This window comes from Podarcis bocagei (assembly GCF_964188305.1).
Source record: "Podarcis bocagei genome assembly, chromosome: 12".
In the NCBI taxonomy this organism is placed as follows: Eukaryota; Metazoa; Chordata; class Lepidosauria; order Squamata; family Lacertidae; genus Podarcis; species Podarcis bocagei.
In genome coordinates this window covers 25,412,478-25,434,154 of record NC_138137.1, presented here as the reverse complement: position 1 = coordinate 25,434,154, position 21,677 = coordinate 25,412,478, and the positions used below count along the sequence as shown (strand labels likewise).

The 21,677-nt window shown below is 44.1% G+C and overlaps 1 long non-coding RNA gene across 1 annotated transcript in view; it reads left to right on the top strand.

Annotated features, from left to right (window-relative positions):
* LOC308570224 overlaps window positions 1-5,474 on the top strand; it is a 5,813-nt gene extending 339 nt beyond the window's left edge. Inside the window, exons 2-3 of the long non-coding RNA XR_014000998.1 lie at window positions 2,162-2,354; window positions 5,270-5,474. This is a non-coding gene — a long non-coding RNA (uncharacterized lncRNA). The remainder of the gene's footprint in view (window positions 1-2,161; window positions 2,355-5,269) is intronic.
* Window positions 5,475-21,677: the final 16,203 nt, after the last annotated feature.

Here is a 21,677-nt window from a genome sequence, read left to right as displayed (position 1 = left end):
GCCAGGCCCTTATTTCTCCCCACAGGTTTTGCGATTGGGGGTGGGGAAGCTACCCAAACTGGAAGCAAATGAGACAAGTCATAAAAAGCATAAAACACTGAATCGGAAATTAAGCTGATGAGTTCCAATCCTAGAGCGCTCCTCTTCCTATTATCCTAATGGACTCTTCCAGTGACTTGGTAATTTTCAATCATGCCCATAACAAAGGTGCTACCCATAGGAGGAGAACGCGGAGACATGAGCGCCTTTGTAATGGAGTGTGCAACACGCGGGTTGTAATTGTCTATACAACCATGCAGGCTAAGCGATTGTGGGATCATAATGCAAGGACCAGGGTCACCATGTGATGTACAGGACAATGAGCCTTCAACAGCTAGGCAGGCATGCAGCACAAATTGCCAAAGACATTCCACAAAACAAGACAAAAGGTGTTCCAGTTTTGTCATTTAAAGGGGCAGCGGGAGAGGGAGGCTATTTTCCCCCCTTCTCGTTTCTTTCATGTGATTTCTGATGTTTGATTTGTACACTGGTTTACATAGAATAACTCATCAGTCCTACTTTTCAGGAATTTTCTTGGGGAAAGTTGACATCTTATCCCTGCCTTCCCAACCTGGCAGGATGCTGCCATCAAAGAGAATGGTTGACAGGTCTGTGACTATTGTATCTCTCCTATTCCAGAGCCTGGGATCAGGAATAGTCATTGTAAAAAATGGAGCCTGACACCTTAAATTATCAAATATAAGAAGCTGCACATTTTCTCTCTTTGGTCATTATTATTTTTTTGTAAATAAAGTTTCTTCTAGAAAGTACCGGTATATGCACAATCAATATACCATCCTTTACAAAAACATAAAATAAAAATTCCACCGCTGTGACTTCCCTCCACCTCAACTTGACATCTTTTGATATTCTATTCTCTTATTTACATTGTTTTTTTATTATTATTTGACATTCACGTATTATTAATTATGTCGTGATCCAGTTCAGCTTTACATACTCAATCTATACATATCAACAGATTTTCTTTGGAACAGTGTTTTTTCATATAATCCTCAAAACATTGCCATTCCTTCCTTAATTTCTGGTTTGACTGGTGCCTTATGGCTGCCGTTAATTTAGCCAGTTCTATAAATTCACATAGTTTACTTAACCAATCTTCTTTAGTGGGGATGATGCCCCATTTCCAGTTTTTAGCAAGTAATAATTTGGCTGTGGCATATAAAAATAGCCTTTCCTTATCTTTGGTCTTTATTTGTATTAGGCTATTTGAAAAGTTACCCAAGACAAAAGCCACTTGTGCAGTGAGGATTGCCCGATTCCCTCCATTACAAGCTTCCATTACAGCTCTCTGTTTTTCCCACCCACATAGTTTTTTTGAATTTTTCTGTGTAGAAACATTTTTGTTTCATTTAAAATGTGTTTATCCCACACGTTGGTTGAAAGGCCGTCACAGTGGCTCACAACTCAGAGGGAAACAATCGACAATATGTGTTCAGTAATAGGAGGGAAGAGAAAAGGGGCGGGGTCACAAAATACAGCAGACATATAAAACAAAGGGGAGGAGGACTTGACCAAATCTTAATCTTAACAGCCTATCTTAATACCAATTATATGGGTCCAAGTGCGCCCCTCTTGGGGGCACCCTCTTGGTAGTTCCACTTCCCTCAGAAGTTTTGGGGTGGCAGCCTGGGAAGGAGAAGGCATTCTCTGTGGCAGCTCTGAAATTGTTGAATTTCTTTCCCACAATGGTGTGTCTGGCTTGTTCACTAGTGTTTTCAGTGTTTTAATTAATTTTAATTAAAACTAGTGTTTTAATTCCAAATGTTAAATTGTTTTAACCTGCCCTGCGACCAGCTGGTGATTAGTTAATAATAGTAATAATAATAATAATAATAATAATAATAATAATAATAATAATAATAATAACAACAACAACAACAACACCTAGCTATATATTTGCTTGCAATGAAGACCAGTGCTTTTTTACTTTAAAAAAATGTTTAGGGGTACTCTCATTTTCCTACTCACATTGAAATACTGTCCCTCAATGAGGCCAAACCTAGATTCACAAAATATTTAGGGGTATGTGTACCCCTGCATCCCCCCAGGAAAAAAAGCACTGATGAAGACAATGCAGTGTCTGTTTCTATTCTTTTTCTAGGTCAGCTGATGTAAGTGCCAGCAACTCAAGGGCTATGAATACGAAATTGGAAGCCCTTGATTTGACCTGTGGGCTTGAAGATTTTGCGAGACTCAGCCGCCTCAGAGAGTGTAGGGTTGTACACCTGGGACCTTGCTCTTTGAATGATTCCTTTCAACATTTCCATAAAGAGAGAGAAAGCAGCGAGCAAATGGTATATTTTGTGTGACAGTTAGCAATGGGGTGGATCACAGACGGTTCAGGGCAATTGGAAGTCGTGTTTATGTTTTTTCTTCCTCAACTTTGCAAGAACAATTATTACACGATATTCCCCAGGAAGCTTAATATAAATGAGCTATATTTGTGGCATATGGAATAAATAAGGGTCACCTGACCTTCTCTATATGGAGAAAGCAGCTGAGCACATTGGCGCATCACAGCTTAAGGCATTTTGAGATTATAGAAACTTTCCCGATTCATTCTCATTTGCTTTTAAGCAAAGTTTAGAGACTGGGACTTCTCTAAGGGTTCCACCTAGTTGGATGGCCACTCAAGCGTCACCAGAAGAGAGGACAAAAAAGGGATGCTGATTTGCATAAAGGATGCATATGCTAAAATATGTATACACTGCTGAAAGGAATCATTCAAACATATAGGTAAACACACACAGATGATAGTTAGAAATGAGCACTCTAGAATCATAGAATTGTAAAATTGCAGGCTATAATTTCAATAGAAAGAGAGTACAGTGGAGAATGTGGAGGCTGGTCTGTGGTCCCTGGATCAGGCCCATTCACCCTGCGATGCCCTTGGGGACAACCTACCCCCACCCTGGATCAGTTCCTGGAGAAATTTGGTGGGTTAGGCAAATGGTTTTTTTAAAACAACAACACAAAAACAAAAAACCCTAGGTTTAATAGTACAGTCAGTCAGTTCGAAGTCCCGCAACAAGGTGAGCTCCCGTTGCTCTGTCCCAGCTCCTGAAAACCTAGCAATTTGAAAGCACACCAGTGCAAGTAGATAAATAGGTACCGCTGCAGCGGGAAGGTAAATGGCATTTCCATGTGCTCTGGTTTCCGTCACAGTGTTCTGTTGCACCAGAAGCAGTTTAGTCATGCTGGGCACATGACCCGGAAAGCTGTCTGTGGACAAATGCCAGCTCCCTCGGCCTGAAAGCCAGATGAGCACTGCAACCCCATAGCCACCTTTTTCTGGACTTAACCGTCCAGGGGTCCTTTACCTTTTACCTTTTTACCTTACATGCTGCCCTTTATCAAAAGATCCTGGGGTGATTATTTTGTTTGGTGCTGCTCCTTCGCTGCTGTACCAGGCATAATTTTATATTCCCCTGTATCATGCCTTCCCTTCCTTTCCTTTTCTTTTTTCAAAACTAAGAAACCCCCCACCAAATATTACAAATGCAAAATGACATTTCCCTTAACCACCATCCCAATTACAATGTCCTGCTTAGCGACTCTCAATGTCGGCAGGATGCAAAATTAGACCAATTTTAGTCACGTCGTCTGATCCTAGTGCATATTTACTTGGATGCAGTGCAGTGGGGTTTGGAATAGCCTAAGAAAAATACTTGTCTAGTAATGTAATGATCAGCACAGTGTGGTCCACATCCAGACCACATGCCTGTGGAAACGATCGCATGTCAAGTCTGCTAAATTAACAGTGAAATTGTTAACATCAGGGATGATGGCCTTCCAGGTGTTTTTGGACTCCAACTCCCATCAGCCCCAGCCAGCACAGCCAATGGGCAGGTCGCTGTCCAACAACATCTGCAAGGCCCCACCATTGCCCATCCAAATTAGCCACTTGTCTCCACTAGAGTTTGACACGTGGCTAATTTGGATGGGGAACGGTGGGGCCTTGCAGATGTTGTTGGACAGCAAAATAAAGGAAGCAGACAGCAAAATATAACAGTATCAGCAGAAGAACAGCAAGAAGAAGAAAGGAAGATGGCTGCATGACCAGCCCTTTTATGGGGTCTCCAGGGTCACGCCCACCTAACTGGTCACGCGCAGGGGAAGGAAACTCCAGACCAGGTGTGACAGGAAGTCCTGGGGTAACACACACCCTGCATGTCCGCTCTAGGCAAACAGGAAGTGTTGTACTTAACTACTTATGTTACATCCCACAGGATCTTCAATGACTGGTTCATGCGTGACATGCATGTACAGTACATTACTTGATGACATATTGCTCAGTGACACTTGGATGGGTGTTTGAACTGCTTTCAGCGAAAAGTAAAGCGGCTGTGGTGATTTTAAGCAGATATGAAAACTGTTGGGTTCTTGATCCGTAATGGTCATTCACATTTTGCCTTCATGCTGAGGAGGTAACTCAACAGGTTTATGTCTGACACCAGCTGGAAAAAAAAATCAAGAATCTAATGTCATTCTTCTCTACCATTTCCCATAAGAATATGCTCCATTTGGTAAACTCTATGCCGGCTCCCTCGGCCAATAAAGAGAGATGAGCGCCGCAACCCCAGAGTCAGCCACGACTGGACCTAATGGTCAGGGGTCCCTTTACCTTTACCTTTACCTTTACCATAAATGTTTAGCCTGTCCAAAGCAGATTCACAACTTTCTAAAAAAATAAAATGAAATGAAAAATCACATATTTTCTGGTTTTGAAAAGCCCTCTTCAAGAGAATGGAGTGCCACATCGCTTTCGATTTTGCCCTCCCAGGAACCTAGCAACAGCGGGTGCAATAAATAACAGGGCCGAGGAAAGTCTTAATGTTGAGCAAAAAGAATTTGGGGGGAGGGGGAGAGCACACACACAGAATGAAGAAAATGTACCCAAAAAATTTATTGCCGCTAAGCATCTGTTTTTGTCTGCATCCTTTTGAGAACATATTAACAGCCTTTGCACATCTCCATATGGCTCATTGTGAGGATAATCATTAATATGAAGGAATGTGTTTGTAAGCCCCCTTCCCTAGTAATGAGTATATATGTTTGTTCTACCTCAGAAAAATGGAAGGACTGGATTTTGATAATGTGCTTACTGCATGATAAATAGTTGCAGAAGGAGGGGTATTTTTTAAAAAGAGTAGTCCTCAAAGACAGTAGCCCAGAGCCCAATATCTCATATATTATCTCTTTATTTCAGGATTTGGATGACACCTTTCAGGGGAAGCACTCCCAAGGCTGGGAGCATCAAAATAAAATCATGGCAAAATAAAACATACTGCAATGCTATGAAGCTCGTCACACGCCTACTGAAAAACCACTACCCAGATTGAATACATCCATACAGTAAAGCATTAAAACAACACAGATCGCCACACATTCCAATTAAAAGCACCTTTAAATAAGACAGTCTTCAAAATGTGTTTCCCATCATCCTTGGCCATTGGCCCTGCTGAATGGAGCTGATGGGGTTCATCGGCATCTGGAAGACCCTCTGGTATAGGTGTTGCATTGATACACACCCACACCAACATTTGGGGAGGACAAATTCGGGCACCGCACCACCACCATCCTGCTGCTCCCATCACTTGCTCCCTCACCAGCTCCTCTCTCGTCTGCTTTCTTGCTTGTTCATCACTGCCTGCTCACTAGCTTCCTCGCCCCCTCCATCGCTCCCTGCCTCGTATCTTTGTCCACAGCCTCCTCTTCTGTGGCCTTGGGAGAAGCCATGCTGGCCTGCACAGCCTCCTCTTTCGGTGCTGCAGGTGAACTTCCGGAAGCCAGCCAGCTTCCAGAAGCACTGTGAAAGGAAGGAGGAAGAAGAGCGGTGAAGCCTCAGGCCAACGCAGAAATTGCTTCCCTTCCCCCACCCCCACCCCACACACTCTGGTGTGAGCCAACTGACAGCTAGAGCACGGGAGCCAAAATGGGACAGTTGTGTGATATGCACACATACGTGTGTGTGTGTGTGTGAGAGAGAGAGAGAGAGAGAGAGAGAGCGTGAGCGTGAGCGTGTGTTGTGTTGTGTTGTGACAGTATTCACTGATACAGAGTGTGAGACCTATTCTTTTGCTACTGGTAGGACACGGGTGGCGCTTTGGTCTAAACCACAGAGTCTCTTGGGATTGCCGATCAGAAGGTCGGTGGTTCGAAGCCCCGCAGCGCAGTGAGCTTCTGTTGCTCTGCCCCAGCTCCTGCCAACCTAGCAGTTCAAAAGCACACAAGTGCAAGTAGATAAATAGATACCACTGTGGCGGGAAGGTAAACGGCGTTTCTGGGCACTCTGGTTTCCGTCTCGGTGTTCTGTTGTGCCAGAAGCAGTTTAGTCATGCTGGACACAAGACCTGGAAAGCTGTCTGCAGACAAACGCCGGCTCCCTCAGCCTGAAAGCGAAATGAGCGCCACAACCCCATAGTCGCCTTTGACTGGACTTAACCGTCCAGGGGTCCTTTACCTTTTACCTTTTGCTATCCATAACACCCATTTTGTGCTGGCACCCATGACACTTTTATCAATATAGGAGTACTGGCTGCTCATTCTTATTTTTATTTTACATATATTCTACTACCTGACTTCTGGGAGCATCCGAGCAACTGTATTCTGTACCAGCTAAAGTTTCTGAGCTGTTTCTAATAGCTGCCCCACATAGAAGACTTTTAATAGTCTGTGTGGAGTGCATAATACAAACACTTGACCCTAACAGCCATTTTTCAACAAAGGTAGATGATCCCCGTATGCTTAATAAAACCACTGTTGAAACCCAGTAATGAATTTGTATTATTTTTTAACAATGGGAAAATTAAATGCTGGTGCCAGAAACAGAATGAAAGTGACCTTTATTTTTATGAAGGAGTTTAGCAGGTGGGAGGCTGGTAAATGAAGAAAAGGCAATATATCTGCAAATCCAGCTTTCTTGGGGAAACTTGCTTTTCAATAAATACAAAAATCTGCTCTCAATTTAAGATGAAATGGCCAGACTGTGGATGTATAGTCATACAGTTTCTGGAGCCTGTATCTGATACAATGAAATATTCTAAGAAATTTTTTTGGTGCCCAGTTTAATAGTTAATACAGAAAAAGATCTACCATGGGGAGAAAGTAAATTAACAGAGTTATAGGTCCTAATAATTAAGTTGCGTGGCAAGTCCCCCTCCCCCCTTGGGAAATAAAGACAAAGGACACGGTATTTAAGGTTAATGGGCGAAAATGGCCACAACTTTATTGATTGCAGGAATTGAGCAGTATTGGGTAGGCATTGGTCCTATCAGCTAACCGGCTTCAGCCTGATTGCATGAAGACCAGTGAGGGTTAACCACCAGTAGGGGGAGTCCTGCTGATGTACATCAACTAGGATCTCCCCCGGGGTCACCGCTCGGGGGCGTGCCTTAGGCCCACACCTCTATAGGCTTTGGACAGGGCAACGCCCCCCGGAATCCTTTACTGGACTACCCTTTGCTTTGGGGGAAGGTGATGGCACTTCCTCCCCCCCATTTGCATAACAATACCCCTACCAATGCCTAACCGCCAATCGAGCAAAAGCTCGCCGCCAATACCCTCAAACCTTCAACCAATTCCTAACCCCCCCAGCAATGTCATCCAACCAAATGTCATTTCCAGCATCTGAAAGATGCACACCATCACTTCTGTAGAGGGCCTCTTTGCTGAACTGGATGTCGGGGTGGCAAATAACACACACACCCCAGAGCCGCCACTCTACGCGCCACAGCCCACTCCAAGATTTTTCTCGCTTTATTCATTGCGATCGGGCACCGACAATCCCTCCAAACCCGACTTTCTAGCAGCAAAGACCAATACAGAAAAAGATCTACCATGGGGAGAAAGTAAATTAACAGAGTTACAGGTCCTAATAATTAAGTTATATTAACCTACTTCATATATACAGTGGTGCCTCGCAAGATGAAATTAATTAGTTCCGCGAGTTTTGTCGTCTTGCAATTTTTCTCGTCTTGCGAAGCACGGTGTCGGAAAAGTTTTGGAAAAGCTTCAAAAATCACCAAAGTCTTCAAAAACCTCAAAAAAGGCTACCACACTGCATGCTATGAGTTGCTCCTCGAAGTCAAGTCGCAACTGTATTAACGGTTTTAAGAAAAAGGAAACAAACTTGCAAGACGTTTCTGTCTTGCGAAGCAAGCCCATAGGGAAAATCGTCTTGCGAAGCAACTCAAAAAACCAAAAACCCTTTCGTCTAGCGAGTTTTCTGTCTTGCGAGGCATTCGTCTTGCGAGGTGCCACTGTAACATTGATGCTGTTTCTGCTACAGAAGGGCATTTTTGGAATGAATGACCTGTTTGCTGTTTTTGTGATAACAGCAGCCAAGGGCGATACCTGTAGTATCCAGATTTTTGCACATGGATGGCATTATGGATTGGGTCCCATGGATGCTCTAGGGTACTGTGGTGTAGGAGGTTATCACATCCTTTGTGCCTTTGCTGGGGCTAATGTAACAATTGGAGGGAACAACGAGCGACCATTTCTCAAATGCTGGCTTCTCAGAGTTCCCTGTGAAGAGGGATTGGTTGTTAAACCACTGTGGGAATTGTAGCTCTGGGAGAGGAACAGGGGAGTCCTCCTAGCACCCTTAGCAAACTGCAGCTCCCAGAATTCTTTGGGGGAAACCATGACAATTTAAAGGGGCATCACAGCTCTTCAAACGTATGGTTTGAATGTGGCCAGAGTAGTTTCAAATCAACAGTGGAAACCCTAATCCCACCTACACAGCAGTGAGTCCCACTGAGTCCAGCGAAGCTCACTTTCACATACACGGAGGTTAGGATTGCAGCCTAAGTCCTTCATTTCTTCCTCTGACCCCTAGCCTCCCCAGCTAGATCTTGTGCTGACTGTTGAAAAACCAGCCATTAACAACCAGGAAATGACTTTGCCATCAATCAGAATATTGCTCAACCGTGTTTCAGCTTTTCCCCTCTCTCTTCCTTTGCATAATTATTCTCTGCTGATTGCAGTCTAAAATAGCCATAATTCTCTCAAAATAATTTGCCGCATTACTTAAAACCACGGGGTTACTGTAAAAACGATGAAGACAGATAGCTGATGGCTGGTTTTCGTACAGAGCACCCCATTTTGGCCACTGTGTGTCTATCGACCTTCTGTTAGCATGAGACACAAGAGGCTTTCATCAGGTCAGCGGCCATTTCCACGGTTTCCCCTTAGAGATGATAAACTGAAGTGTTGAGTCCTCAAGAGGAGGGAGCCACCCCATTTTCTATTTTTTCTTTCAAAAGTAAAATTGCAAATATTTTTATAACCTGCAATCAGAAATATTAACCTCCCAGAATATAATTCGGCAACAGTTACTGATGTGTGTGCGCATTGTTAGACTTGACTGTTATTGTATGCTCAGTTAGACACCCAGGCCCCATTCAGTTCAATGGAGAGGGAAGCCCTCTCCTGAAGTGAATGGGGATGCCCTTGGGGCTGGAGCTCTGATAGGTTATTGTAATTTAGTGTTTTGTTGGAAGCCGCCAAGAGTGGCTGGGGAAACCCAGCCAGATGGGCGGGGTATAAATAATAAATTATTATTATTATTATTATTAGTAGTAGTAGTAGTAGTAGTAGTAGTAGTACATCCTCTGCATGACAAGATCAGCCATGTGAAATCAGCAGGAGCTCCATGCACCAGTAGCAGCATGGAAAGGTCCATCTGGTTAGTGGAGGCTGGTCCATTAGATAAGGTAGCTGGACCCCCCTGGACGGTTAAGTCCAGTCAAAGGGGACAATGGGGTTGTGGCGCTCATCTCGCTTTCAGGTCGAGGGAGTCGGCGTTTGTCCACAGACAGCTTTCCGGGTCTTGTGCCCAGCATGACTAAGCCTCTTCTGGCACAACGGAACACAATGATGGAAACCAGAGTGCACAGAAACGCCATTTACCTTCCTACTGGAGCGGTACCTATTTATCTACTTGCACTGGCATGCTTTCGAACTGCTAGGTTGGCAGGAGCTGGGACAGAGCAAAGGGAGCTCACCCCATCACGGGGATTTGAATTGCCAATTCTCTGATCGGCAAGCCCAAGAGGCTCTGTGGTTTAGACCACAGCGCCACCCGCGTCCATTTAGGATGAATGGGGCAATGAACCACCAATCTCAGTCTTCCTCCAATCTTCCTCAAATCAATGCTTTCCTACTTGCAACCAGTCCAGAGGGTGAGTCTGCCTATCAGCTTCCTCCTCCTCCTCCTATGCTGCTCTTGTAGAACACAGGCAGAAGGATGGAGAGGGGAACTAGACTCCATTGGCTCTGCCTGCCTTTGGCTTTGGCTGCCCTTACTGCTGACACCTCTGTCTTCCAACCCAGCAGTTCCAATGCACACCAGCCAGTTTTGTAGATCATGAGCATATGAGCCACAGCCCCAATTGCTTGGCATAACTGGGGGTTTTCTGGAGATTCATCACCCGGTATTTCAGACTATCAGAAGGCAGTAGGAATAGCATGAGGAGAAATTAGGTTAAGTTCGACTTCCGGGTTAGCGCCACCGGCAATGGCGGGCTTCCTCTGATCTGGAGGAACCCGCTCCGTGAAAATCAGGGTCTGGACCGCCACGGCGAGGCGGAGACCCATCAAAAACCACAGGCGGGAGAAGCCTGTGGACCTGGGATTCAGCTGGCACCTTTAGCGCCTCCCCTACTCGCGGGGAAACCCGGCTACGGGGATCTGGAGCGACGTGGGGTGAGCGGCGCGGTGCTTCGAATCGATTGCTCTTTTCACAGAGTGAAGCCGCATAGCTGCTGTCGGAGAGCGCTGACTTTTTTCCTGTGGACAATTGGACTCTAAACAAGTACCCGTGAGTAGAACGGAAAATTGGATTACTAAACTTCGTAATTTGGCACCGGAGCGGGAAGGTCTAAACAGGAAGTCCGCCTTCCGCTTTTGTAAACAGCTTGAAGCAAAGATACCGCAAGCTAAAGTCTGGAAAGTCATCTGTAAAGGACTAAATTTCCATAGGTTAAAACTACAAACCCCCCTTGGAAGCAGGAGAAGAGGGGGGAAATCTTAAATTGTTCAAGCCTGCAGGAGAGGGAGTAAAGAAAGATAAATTTCTATCGTCTTGAACCTGGGAACAGGCTGTCAAAGATAGACGTTTGGGGAAAGTTCATTGACTTTGAATAATAACGCATGTTGACAGATAGTTAAATAAGAGAAACATATTGACTCCAATGTTTCCTTTTGCACTAAAAAGGAACAAAGATTTGAAAAACGAAAGCAATTTTGTTGCTGGATCTGCTTGAAAAAGGATGGATACAAATAGAAATTGTTTCCTCTAGAGGGAGCTTTTGAACGGTTGTTGGAGTGGACCTGGGGAACTCTACAGCTGTAGAGATTAGAGAGCGTGAGAAACAGGCTCTGACCTTGGATAAGAATGTTGACACAGGAAACCTTAGTGTCTGCTTTGTGCAGGACAAGTGCTTTGTTGGAGCAGCTTCATGCGAAGATGGATTTGATGACTACTGCAATTGATAATTTCGGTCAAACAGTGACCACTGATATAGAACCTGCTCAACAACTGACCCAGGAATCTGCCCTGACAGGGCAAGCCGTGGAGAAGACAAAGGAGGAGGTTGTTGTTGAATCTCAAGTAATACAAGTTGAGAGAGATGCGGCCCTGCAGGAGCATAAGCTGTCGTTTCTGAGGACTGAATCTGGAGTGAGGCAGACTTGGAGAGACGGAGTCCTGGAGGGACTGGAGATGGCAAGTTGGTCAGATCCTCCTATGCAGGGATGCTCTGACCTTTGGGATTTGGTTTTGGGCCAGGAGGAGATTGGAGTGGTCGAGGCACTCAATTTTGGAGGGGCATTGAAGTATGTTTTGGAATATTTTTTGGATTTTAGTGCTAACCATGGAGAACGGGCTGACCGGCTGAGAAGGGATAAAGACACTCTTAGGTTGTTCCCCCGAGATCTACTCCTCAGAGACAAAGGAAGGAAATTAAGAACAAGACCAGCAGAAGACAAAGTAAAGTGCAGGTACAATTATGAAGAAGATCTGCAGAAGGGACATGGAAAAGAGTTAAGAGCCTCGGACATAAGATCACCAGGTTGATGGACTAGATGGAACAGATAGAAAGGACTGACAGAACCCGAGACCAGGAAGAAGAGACGGTGGATGAAGATTGGCAGAAAGTTTAAAAATTCATTTAGAGAAATATTGCAAAATTAACGACTGTTAGGAAAATCTTGGAATGAAACTATTAGGCTTTAGTAGAAATGTTATAAGGAGTTATGTATAAATAAGTTTTTAAGTTCTAGGGTTTTTTATGGTAAGATAAGGTTAAAATAAATTAAGACAACTAAAGGACAGAATATAGTGAAAGATGGAAAGGATTTGCTGAGATAATTAATAATTAGAATACAAAAAAGGGAGGTGTGAGGAGGTCGAGGAAACAAGTTAATGAAGATAAGGGTATGGGAATATTGGATTTGTTTTTAAATTTATTTTTTTTGTTCTTGTTTTTGATTTTGGTGTGTTGTATGTTTGGTACTTTTTATTTTCTTTTTATTGATTTGTATTGTTTAATCTCTTTTTTCTGTGCTTTTCCTTCTTCTCTTTTTTCTGTAACTTTAAATTCCCAATAAATATCATATTTTTTTAAAAAAAGAAAGAAATCAGGTTAAGTTCAAATTTGAAAATAAATTTCAAAAATGTGTACATTACCAAGGGAAATTTTTCAACGATGTGATTGTGAATTGTGATCATGGACATGTCACAAGCCAAAGGGATTTTAAGAATGGCCTGTTAATTGCTATAGAATACACATTTACCTGGGAGTAAGTCCCACTAAACTCATAAGGCTTATTTCTGAATAGATGTGTATAGAATTGCAGAGAAAATGCAAACTGATGTAAATTAAATGGAATTCTGCTCATCATCTTGTAATGTTTACATGAAAAGGGATATAGAAACAGTATTACATAGATAAATTCCTTCCCCAAGCAGCCTTCCTTGGCATTCTGGTAAACTTAGAGGTATCGCCTTTGCTTTCAGTGGATGCTTGTCTGGAGAATTTTTTAATATTCTGGATTGCCGAGGCACCGCAAACAGCTTCATGGGCCTCCTCTTCAACTTGTGCTACCTCCTGGAAATCCAGGATGTCTTACCTTGTTTTAATTTGTTGGAAACTGCCCTGAGTGGCTGGGCAGCATAAAAATAAGTTGCTGTTGTTACCTCACTTTGTGTCTGACATGACCATAATCTCTCCAAGGCACCTCAGGATTCAAGATTAATGCAAATGTAATAATTATAACAACAACGACAATTACAATTTTATTTGTATGCTGCCCATCTGACTGGGTTCCCCCAGCTACTCTGAGCAGCTCCCAACAGAATATTATAAACACAATAAAACATCAAACCTTAAAAACTTCCCTATGGCACTCTTAACGTATATCTCCTCAACAGACTTAGCTAAATGAACAACAATTTTACAGAACGGTGATATGAGCACCTGATAGTGTGAGCAGGCAGAAAATTCGCTCCAGTTCTATGCACAGCAAAATTGTTTAAATGCACCTGCTTAACATCCTATTATAGGAAACCATAAACATGGGTGGTGTATTGCTGAGCATTCCGTGGCTGGTACAATTCTATTGCCAATATATCATTCCGCACAGAGTCAAAGCCTGCTGTTACTGTGTTTTCAGTGGTCTGCACTGCTGATCTACTTAACAATCCAAATACGAGGACATTCTAAAAGTTGTTAAGCTGACTGCCAAAAACCAAGATAATTAAAAATAGATTCACAGCTGTTCGGGCAAGCAGAGATATAATTTTATCTTCATTATGCCTTATTGCAGATGTTATTGATTTAATCACATTGTGTTTTAGCGGGTAATATCAATTCATGCTGTCTTTGACTTTGAAAACTGGAAATTTTAGTTTGAGTATAATTCTCCTTATGGTAGGAGCGTAGATGTGCTTCATTATCTGGGGATAAAATCTGTGAGTCAGTAGGTTTGCCTGACCCTCCAAGTATATCCCTGATCTCCAGTTTTGGAGCCTTCAAAAGTGTCTCTGTCTCCTCGAGATCCATTTCACTCTTGGATCAATAACCATTGTCTATATCTGCGTATTCAGCCCAGGACCTGGGTCCATAATGCTGGAATCCAGTGCATACTTTGCAAGGAGTAAGCCTCTCTGAATAATATATAGGCTTGCAGTACATATAACTTGCATTCCTCATGTGCCATCACCTTTAAAACCTTAAATATTTTAGCAGAGGATGAGATGGACTTTGGTGGTGAACTAGAGAGAGACATATGAAAACACAAAATGCTTAAATATTTCTACCCAACACTTCACTCATTGCTGCAATAGTAGATGTTGAGTTGTGGATATGAATGAAGAAACTGACATATGAATGAAGAAAACGAAGTATTGTTTTTGGCTCACCTTGGTGTCTTCTAGCCTAGATTAAAGGAAAAGGGGGACTTAGATCATCATCTCATAAAATCTTAATTGATCCCCTCAGAATCACATTGCAGCTAAGTACTTGATAGTACGATCCTATACCTGTCTACTGTGAAATAAGTCCATGTGGTTTCCTGCCACATAGGAAGGTGTAGGATTGTGACCTGAATGTGGTACGTCTCTGCCAGGGGAGTCAATTACTGCTGGATGCAAGGGGGATGAGTTCTATCTGTCATTCCCCACAACCACCATCCCAACCCTTCCCTGGCATCTCTGGTCTCTAGGAAAAGGAAACCTTGACTTGACTACAGGATGTCAAAACTAGGGTGGCCACTTTTGCATACCCTAAAAATGAGGGCACTGATTTGCATAAGAATGTAAGAGCCTGCTGCACCAAGCCAATGGCCCATCGAGTCCAGCATCTTGTTTGCACATTGGCCAACCAGGTGCCTGCAGGAAACCCTCAACAGGACCCAAGCACGAGATTACTCTCCCCTGCTTTCGCTCCCAGCAACTGGCATTAGAAGCATGTTGTTGTTGTTTAGTCGTTTAATCATGTCCGACTCTTCGTGACCCCATGGACCAGAGGACGCCAGGCACTCCTGTCTTCCACTGCCTCCCGCAGTTTGGTCAAACTCATGCTGGTAGCTTCAAGAACACTGTCCAACCATCTCGTCCTTTGTCGTCCCCTTCTCCTTGTGCCCTCCATCTTTCCCAACATCAGGGTCTCTTCCAGGGAGTCTTCTCTTCTCATGAGGTGGCCAAAGTATTGGAGCCTCAGCTTCACGACCTGTCCTTCCAGTGAGCACTCAGGGCTGATTTCCTTCAGAATGGATAGGTTTGATCTTCTTGCAGTCCATGGGACTCTCAAGAGTCTCCTCCAGCACCATAATTCCAAAGCATCAATTTTTCGGCGATCAGCCTTCTTTATGGTCCAGCTCTCACTTCCATACATCACTACTGGGAAAACCATAGCTTTAACTATATGGACCTTTGTTGGCAAGGTGATGTCTCTGCTTTTTAAGATGCTGTCTAGGTTTGTCATTGCTTTTCTCCCAAGAAGCAGGCATCTTTTAATTTCTTGACTGCTGTCACCATCTGCAGGGATCATGGAGCCCAAGAAAGTAAAATCTCTCACTGCCTCCATTTCTTCCCCTTCTATTTGCCAGAAGCAGAGCTGACTCCAACTCTTGGAGACAGAACGTAGCCATGATGCATAGTAGCCACTGATATCCTCTCCTCCACAATGCTAACATGTGCACATTCTAAATTATGTATGAATGCCGCATTAGAAAGAATAACTATAATAGTGTTATAGATTTGCGGGGGGGAGGGCCCCCCTGAACCCTAGAAATTAATAAACAGTAGGATTTTGATTATTTGGCCTATCCAGGGGAAGATTGGAGGTCAGTGGAAAAGTACAGGCTAAGATTTCTTCCTAAACCAGGGCCTCACCTGGGATAGAGTCATTAACATGACAAATGATGCTGATGGCCAATCTGAGAACCTGGGCCTAGGCAGACAGAGGTTGCCATGGTGATGGAGCGCGGGTTCAAAGTGACAGGAAAAGAGAGTCTTTAGAGCAAGGTGTACCTGAAGGAGCGTCTCCACCCCCATTGTTCAGCCCGTACACTGAGGTCTAGCTCTGAGGGCCTTCTGGCGGTTCCCTCCCTACGAGATGTGAGGTTGCAGGGAACCAGGCAGAGGGCCTTCTTGGTAGTGGCACCCGCCCTGTGGAACGCCCTCCCGTCAGATGTCAAGGAAATAAAAAACTATCTGACTTTTACAAGGCATCTGAAGGCAACCCTGTTTAGGGAAGTTTTTAATGTTTGATGTTTTATTGCATTTTTAATTGTCTCTTGGGAGCTGCCCAGACTGGATGAGGAAACCCAGCCAGATGGGCAGGGTATAAATAAATTATTGTTATTATTGTTAGTATTAAGGGGGAAAACTAGGATCCATCTTGGGCAGGCTGGCTGGGAGAGATGCCTTGGACTTCACCACTGTGGGGGGCAAGTCCTCTTGAAATGATCATGCTTTAAGATCTGAACTCCCTCCATGCAGACTGAAGGTGTAAATAACACACCCTCCAACATTTCTCTGATGAAAATAGGGACATCCCATTCCATAATGATAATTTTACTATTTATACCCCATACGTGTTATTGGGTTTCACCAGCCCCTCTGGGCAGCTTCTGACATATATAAAAACATAATAAAACATTAAACATTTTTCAAAAGCTTCCCTATACAGGATTACCTTCCAACGGCTTGAGGGTTGGACAACTCCATAGGTAAAGGTAAAGGGACCCCTGACCATCAGGTCGAGGCATGGACGACTCTGGGGTTGCGGCGCTCATCTCACTTTATTGGCCGAGGGAGCCGGCGTACAGCTTCCGGGTCATGTAGCCAGCATGACTAAGCCGCTTCTGGCAAACCAGAGCAGTGCTTGGAAACGCTGTTTACCTTCCCGCCGGAGTGGTACCTATTTATCTACTTGCACTTTGACATGCTTTTGAACTGCTAGGTTGGCAGGAGCTCACCCTGTTGTGGGGATTCGAACCACCGACCTTCTGATCGGCAAGCCCTAGGCTTTGTAGTTTAGACCACAGCGCCACCCATGTCCATACCCACCAACATTTCTCTAATGAAAATAGGAACATCCTAAGGACCTGACATGGTTAGTGCCACAGATCCATTGTTTGTTTTTTACTGCAAGGCTCCCTGCTTTTAAAACACACCAAGGAATAGTTTATTGCAGGACCCAAAGCAAGGGCACTTCCAGCTGTAAATCTTCCACCAGCAACCACACCCTTAGTTAAGATCTTTAAAAAGAATCCGGAGCAAATGGCAGCTCTTAAAAAAAAATAAAAAGATAAATGCAGACTAATTAATAAGAAAAATATTGCTGTAGCCCACAAATATACTTCAGAGACTAATATAACTAATAAATTCTTACAGTTTAAGTGCCTATATAAAATAGAATGGCCAGTCAGTGACATTTTTACTGCGGCTTTTAAATGAGACGTACGAATATGCTACGGTCAGTTCAGAGCGAAAATAAAAACAGTGGGACTGTTTGGTCTCGGAGAGAGAGCCCTGGACATTAACCCAGCCATTAAACAATGGGGTTGGTGGGTGGGAAATGGACATAAAAATCCTGATTCTAAACGGGTTATGCCACCTGGTGGATTTTCCTTGCAAAGCCTGCCATCGAAATGTACGTTAGGTGCCCTCTAGTGGATTGATTTATAATGGAATATTGGCTTCCTCTATAGAGACTCTCTGTTGCTCATCGGCTGTGGATTTATGTAGGCAGGTTTCTGTCGCTGTCAAACAAAACGTTGCTTTCAGGGACCACCACAATGTCACAACATAGTGAGCCACCACTGAACTTGCACCAGAGAGCAACAGCACATGCTGATCTTAAAAAAGTACTGTCCTGAATCTTACAACATTCAGCTTGATGGGATGTCCATGATGTGTTAGGGGAGAGAGAAGAAAACCTCTCTCTATCCTCTCTCATGCATGATTGTATCAGGTTCTATCACATTGCCTCTTACTCTTCTCTTAAATAATAATAATAATAATAATAATAATAATAATAATAATAATAATAATAATAATTTTATTATTTATACCTCGCCCATCTGGCTGGGTTTCCCCAGTCACTCTTGGCAGCTCCCAATAAAACACTAAAAACAGAATAAAACTTCAAACATTAAAAACTTCCCTATACAGGGCTGCCTTCAGATGTTTTCTAAAAGTTAGATAGTTGTTTATTTCCTTGACATCTGATGGGAGGGCGTTCCACAGGGCGGGCGCCACTACTGAGAAGGCCCTCTGCCTGGTTCCCTGTAACCTCACTTCTCACAGTGAGGGAACCGCCAGAAGGCCCTCAGCGCTGGATCTCAGTGTCCAGGCTGAACGATGGGGTGGAGACGCTCCTTCAGGTATACTGGGCTGAGGCCATTTAGGGCTTTAAAGGTCAGCACCAACACTTTGAATTGTGCTTGGAAACGTACTGGGAGCCAATGTAGGTCTTTCAGGACCAGTGTAATATGGTCTCGGCAGCCGCTCCCAGTCACCAGTCTGGCTGCCGCATTGTGGATTAGTTGTAGTTTCTGGGTCACCTTCAAAGGTAGCCCCACATAGAGTGCATTGCAGTAATCCAAGTAAAAAGTCCCTGCAACCTTTCTTCATAGGAAAGTCACTCTTGAGTATTTTGCCTCTCACTACAATGATACAAAAGAGGAGAGAGGTGGCATCATGTATGGCCTTGTGGGTTAGCAATGCCACCTTGCAGCACTTGCAAGGGGGTTCTCAGTTCATGCCTCTGTTGTGCCTTGATGGGAGATGTAATGGCACTGATGAGCTGGCGGAATGTGATCCCATTAATTCAATTAACAGCGCGGGGTCTTGCCAAAAAGGTTGGTTAGCTCATCGAGGAGGAAAGAGCTTCGACGGAATTGCTGACTGGCAGCTATAACCCCTTCTTGCTTCTACAATGTACTTGATGCAGTTAATTGCTTGCTGCAGTGTTAAGATATATAGCACCAGGGAGGGCCATCTATTTAAACCTGGTGTGATTGTTGGGTGTGCACGTGCAGGAACGCTTCAGATAAATAACTCTTTGGTCCCACAAGGAGCAAGCCCCCTTCGTGCTCTTTTGAGGAGCATTAACAAATTAGTGAATTAATAACAAACTATTACACCCCTCTCCTCTCCCCTCTCTCTTTCCCATCAGAGGGTTCCAAAGAGCTTTTACAAAGGTAAGCAAGAATTATTAGCTCCATCGTTTTTTGAGATGGAGAAGCTGGCTTAGGACCAGAAGTTGTTAATCTCTCGTGTGGCGTTCCCAGGGTTGCCAGACTTTGCTAGATTAGCTGTTTACAGTCTCCGGGAATCAGGAACACATTCTGGGGAGTTCCAATGTAACATTCTGAAGCTCAGGAACGATTCTCAGGGATGCTTGGAGCTTTGACCTGCGCTATCCTCAAAGGCACCGGGCGGATGGCAACATTTTAAAGCAATTCATAAATAAAAGGAGCAACGCTTAAACAAAATTACTCTTGTCGGCTCCAGCTGTAAAATGCTTCCTAGAAATATATTTCTGGACGGTAGCCACAGCCAGTCTTTGTTGAACGGTCTGGAAGAAGAAAGTACCAAAGATGGTGAGTTGCTAGCAAATGCATAGTTTCTCAGTGTTTGCCCAAACAAAACACATAGAAGAAGAAGAAGAAGAGTTTGGATTTGATATCCCACCTTTCACTCCCTTTAAGGAGTCTCAAAGCGGCTAACATTCTCCTTTCCCTTCCTCCCACACAACAAACACTCTGTGAGGTGAGTGGGGCTGAGAGACTTCAGCTGCATGTGGAGGAGCGGAGACGCGAACCCCGTTCCCCAGATTACGAGACTACCGCTCTTAACCACTACACCACACTGGCTAGGAACAAAGTGTGCTGTCTTATACCAAGTCCACATTCACACCATACATTTAAAGCCAGTGCCGGGTTTATGTATAAGCTAAACAAGCTATAGCTTAGGGCCCCACTCTCTTGGGGCCCCCCCAAAAAAGTAAAGGAGAAAAAACCTGGATGTACATTTCCAAAATGTAAGATAAAAAAACAAATAAAATAAAACCTACATACAGCAACAGTGTTTTGTGTTGTGTAGGCTCCTATGATGTAAGTAATGGGCCCCACCTGCTAGCCTGCTCCCTAAAATATCACTGGTTTGCTCATTTCTATATATAGGGTGCCTACATTCTGTATGGACCGGTTGCATGGCAACATGTAGCATGCAGCTGCAGACTGCAGTGCAGCACAGTTGAATGTAGGTCAAGCTATTGTACCTGTTTTCTAATATTAAAGAGTGCTTGTGGACTGATGATCAGGCAGTATAGACTAAGGGTACGAGTCTTATGCCTACTGGTTGATTTCATGTAATACATAATTTATTTATTTTGATCCCATTATGGCTTTAGATACCTATTAGGTCCATAAATTACCATATAGCATATATTCAACACAAAAAACAGCGACAATTTGTTGTTGACAAAGGACAGCTGGACATATAAAGGGCCCCATTATCTTCAGGAGCTTAGGGCCTCATCAAACCTAAATCCAGCCCTGTTTAAAGCACTATAATGCCACTTTGAACAGTCATGGCTTCCCCCAAAGAATTCTGGGAGCTGTCATTTGTTAAGTGTGAGGACACCCCTGTTCCAATCACAGAGCTGCAATTCCCACAGTGGTTTAGCAGTCAGTCCCTCTTCACACGGAACTCCTGAGAACGGCAGTTTTTCCCTCATGGAGCTACAATTTGCAGCACCCTCAATGACCTACAATTCACAGGATTCTTTGGGGGAAGGCAGGATAGCTCAGTTGGTTAGAGTGTGTTGCTGATGACACCAAGATTGCAGGTTCGATCCCTGCATGGGGCAGCTGCATATTTCCTGCATTGCAGGGGGTTCGACTAGATAACCCTCGTGGTCCCTTCCAACTCTACAGTTCTATGATTCTATGATCCCCAGCTGAGGCCTAGCCATGAATGATCCTTTACGTTCCTGCTGCTGTTCGCTCACGCGGCGGCTGAAACCGACATTTCCTCTTGTCCCTGTGGCTCAATTTTCTCCTTGTCTCCTTGGATCGCGTTGCACCACTTTACTGTCCCGATGTGTTTGCTGTTCCATTTGAAGAAACTTTATTGGAAGGGTCTGTGCTGCTGTTGCTACAGCCGAGCCAAACATGCAGAGCAGATGCTATCGCTTGTCAGAACAAGAGCCTAAGTGTCAGCACTTCCAGAGCAAGGCAGGGTGCCAGGAAGACCACCAATTGAGATAACCGGGACTTGGGGACAGCATCGTGCAAAGAGAGGCCTGGTGCTTCTTTCAAAATAATCCGCCGTCTTCCAAAAGGCTCAAGGTTCTGTGACCTCTGCAGCTGGAAGGGGGTCTGACCCAGCAAAGCATCACGATCTGTGTTTTCCTTGTCTGCTCAGTGCTGTCTGCCAAATCTTCGACACACGCACAGCCGGCACGCAGGCCTGAGTCATTTCAAAAGCCTTTTCTGAACTTGCATCTTTTTCCTAAATAAGTAAACAAATGGAAACGGAAAACACCTGCTCACTCATCATCATTCTTCTCGCTTCCTTTCAAATGGAGGGATCT